This window comes from Heterocephalus glaber, unplaced genomic scaffold (assembly GCF_053883595.1).
Source record: "Heterocephalus glaber isolate CG9 unplaced genomic scaffold, H.glaber_assembly_v1.0 deba00001497, whole genome shotgun sequence".
Taxonomy (NCBI): domain Eukaryota; kingdom Metazoa; phylum Chordata; class Mammalia; order Rodentia; family Bathyergidae; genus Heterocephalus; species Heterocephalus glaber.
In genome coordinates this window covers 23040042-23043830 of record NW_028258320.1, presented here as the reverse complement: position 1 = coordinate 23043830, position 3789 = coordinate 23040042, and the positions used below count along the sequence as shown (strand labels likewise).

The window sequence follows — 3789 nt, the reverse complement described above, 5'->3', positions numbered from 1 at the left end:
ATTAGAAAGGCACTTTAGATTTCAGAATAGATAGTTTGCATTTAAAAGCTTTCCTATGTAGGAATACATAATAAATCTTACTATGGAACTAGGCTCATGTTGATTCACCAAAGAAAAACATTTCCTAAAAGAAATATTGTATATCACAGTGCTTTTTAAAGTTATTGCTGTTTGTACAAAGGAGGATTTCTTCTTGTCAAATGAAGTCTTATTTGAAATTTCAATTTATAAAACAGGCAAAAATCATGCTTTAGTAAAATTCATTTAGTAAAATGCATTTAAATAGCTTAATTTAAGCTACTTTTATAAACACAAACAATTAATTTAGCACCCAAATTTTCATTTATTTAGGTTAGCTGTACAATGTGGCAAAAACTGCCATTCACACAGATAAGTAGCTCAATGTGAATTTTTTTTAACATAACACTTGCAATCACAGTATACTTTTTGAGCAGATATGAGAACGCACAATATATTTGGAGATTTGCCACAAAACAATTGAACCTGGCAATAAGCCTTAACATAGTGGTTTTCTCTAATGTACTCTAATTTAGGATTGATGTGTATATGTCATTTACAATAGTTAACATTTTTTTTAGAGCAGTTTTAGGTTTGCAGCAAAGTTCAGGGGAAGGTACTGAAATTTTGTATGTTCCTCCTACCCCACGTATGTATAGTTTCCTCCATTGTCAACTTCTCCCATGAGATGAACCAAAATTGACACTTTATAATCACCCAAAGTCCATCTTTTGCATTTGGGGTCACCTCTCCTAGTGTGCACATTTTATGGATCTAGACAGATGGATCTACCATTGTGCATCTACCATCAGTAGTGTCACATAGAATATTTTCACTGCCTTAAACATTTTCTGCTTCTGTGCTTTACTTATTCAACCCTTCCTCAACCCTCATTTCTTTAGCTACAACATTTTGACTATCTCCACAGCTTTACATTTTATAGACTGTTATGTAGTTGGGATTGTAGTATGTAGCTTATTTTTTTACATTGGCTCCTTTTCACAAAGTTATATGCATTTACAGTTCCTCCATTTTTCATGGCTTGATAGCTCATTACATTTTGTGCTGAATAATATTCCTTAGTATGTATGTACCATTCATATAGTGAATGACACAGTGGTTGTTTGCACATTTTGACAATAATGAATAAAGCTGCTGTAAATATCTGTGTGCAGATTTTTGTGTGAAAACAAGTTTTCAATTCCTTTGGGAGTGATCGCTGGATTGCATGCTAAAAGTATATTTAGTTTTGTAAGAAACAGCCAAAATATTTTCCATAATATTAAAAAATGTAATAGTGCATATTAGTTACATAAATAATGGATTTCATTTTGACATATTTACACATGCATTTATTTATTTTAATTATTTTCCCTCTCCATTACCTCTTTCCATTCCCCAAAATTAGTAAAAAAAATAAAAATGAAATTTAAAAATTTGAAATCTTTGCAAATTTCTAAAACTTTTCTTTCAAGAGTTAGCAAATCTTTGTTACAGTGCATGATTAAAAATTCAAAACACTGATGATATGGGCACTCTCATTCATTGCTGATGGGAATGCAAATAGTATGACTACTTTGGAAGATTGTTTAGGAAAAGAAAAAGTGATATTTACCTCAGAACATTAAATTAGCAAGCATTAAAGTATATGATTACATAAATTGGATCATTTGTCAACAACAGTTTATTTCTTTTACTTCCTCAAAATATTCTGATTCTTCTACTTATTTTCAATGTCATCTAGGGCCATTTATTTAGTCTTTATAAAATTGACTTCCCTTTTCTCTACATTGGAAGTAATGCATATCTAGTGGTTGTTATAAGAATAAAGTAAATTAACATATGCTATATCTTCTATTCTTTTTAATTATAGATTATTACTAATATTATTGTTGTTTAATTAAAATCCAATTAACTGGTTATACAATCCTCTCCCTGCTCCACAGAACGATCAAGCAAAAGTTTTGGTTATGTAAAGAGGGTCTTTATAGAACCATTTCTAAGGGTGAACAGGGTGTATCCTTTCCATTGTGCCTCTTGGCCTTCATCCTGAACACTTACATCTAATTCATTGCATTTTAATTACATTATTAAAATTTTACAATTTTGTAGCTGGCATGTCTTTGAAAGTGATGATCTAACACTCAGTGTCTATGCTTCCAGCTTTCAGCAGATCCTTTATAGTCATGAAAAGTAGCAGCCTGTCATTTATATTTGACTCTTTTTATTAGTTCATTGCCAAATTCTGTCAGTGTCCATCCTTAACCATCCCAGTCTGCACTTGGTTTAGGGTCTTATCATGGTCTTCAGTATTAGGTTCAAAATCCCTTCTTTCCACCTGCTATAAATCTGAGAAAGTCTCTTTCTTCCTGAATGGACACCAATACTTCTGATATTGCCCCTAGAATGAAGTCCCAGCTTCCAGGATCTGGGCCCTGCTTCTCCACAGGCTTATTTTTCACTATTCTGAATATCAAATTTACTCCTGCTCAGCAGTGAACTGTTTGTAGCTCTTGGTATATACCATAGTCTAATTTCTCTCTCTCTCTCTCTCTCTCTCTCTCTCTCTCTCTGATTTTTGGATCTTTTTTTCAGTTTTTATGGATTTCTTCTTTCATTTGGATATCCCAGCTCAGATATAAGTTTTTTTCGGAAAGAATTTTCTGAGTGCTACCTCCTCTCTCTCTTCAGCCTCCTACTAAACTAATTTAGATGTTCCATCTCTGAGCTCTTATAGGTCCCTATTCATTTCCTATCATAGTACTTAGGACAGGACATTGTGATTCTCAGCTTGGATATCAGCTTTTTTCTATGAACTCCTTGAAGAAAAGGCACTGTGCCTTATTGACTTAGAAGTGTTTTTCTTCATCCTCAAGAGTAAGAGAAAAAGTGTTTTCTACACAAAAAGGAATAAGTGCATGTGGTCACCCATGGTCTCTCACTCTTTTTCAGTGAAATCAGAAAAATGGATTGCACCTGTTGGCACTTCAGGTTTGTTGACTGTTTGCTTTTTTTTTTTTTTCTGTTTTGTGTTTATTTAATGGGTTTAATCATCTCAGAAATCTTTCTCTTCATCAGATGTTTGATCCCGTTGAAAAATTTTTGGTTTTTGAACTTGAATGTGGGCCTTTACTCCATCAATTACGTGATTTTCATCTTGCACTGCATTCTAAAGTGCTTCTTCTGAAGAAAAGTAAATCCAACACATACCTTTATGAAAGCCAGTCTCTTTATCAAAAGGAATAATGCACTTTCGTATATGGCCAAACTGAGCAAAGTGTTTTTTCAGCTCATTGGCTTTTGCAGTCCAAGGAATTTTCTGGACAAAAGCACCCTGCTGAGTAAAATTCGTACGCAGTGCCAGGGCACCCCTCTCTACGGAAGCTGCCATCTTTAGCGACTGTTTACTTTTAAGCAGAAATTATTCAGCTTTTCTTTTGCTCTGAGGGTTGTCTTTATAGGATCCCCCACAAAGGGCACATTTGTGCAATCACATCCATCACCTATAGTAGTGGAAATTTTCTGTTTATTGGAACTAAATAACTACAGATGTCTGCAGTGTGCGGCCCAGTTAATGGGTGAAAAATCACGCTTAATTGATGGAGTTAGGCCATTGTATAATTTGACTTCTTAAGCCAGAATTTTATTGGCAAGATCAGTAGAACATCCAAGAAAGAATGTGTCTTTCAGTTCCCGAGAAATTACTGAATGCTTCTTGACGGTACCAAAGTATATTAGTATAATTTGGGGCAGTAGAGAAAAGTGGTAATA

General features: G+C 33.9%; 1 pseudogene; it reads right to left on the bottom strand.

The window, feature by feature from the left end:
- Positions 1–3033: 3033 nt before the first annotated feature.
- Positions 3034–3409, bottom strand: LOC101721974 (SRA stem-loop-interacting RNA-binding protein, mitochondrial pseudogene; annotated as a pseudogene).
- Positions 3410–3789: the final 380 nt, after the last annotated feature.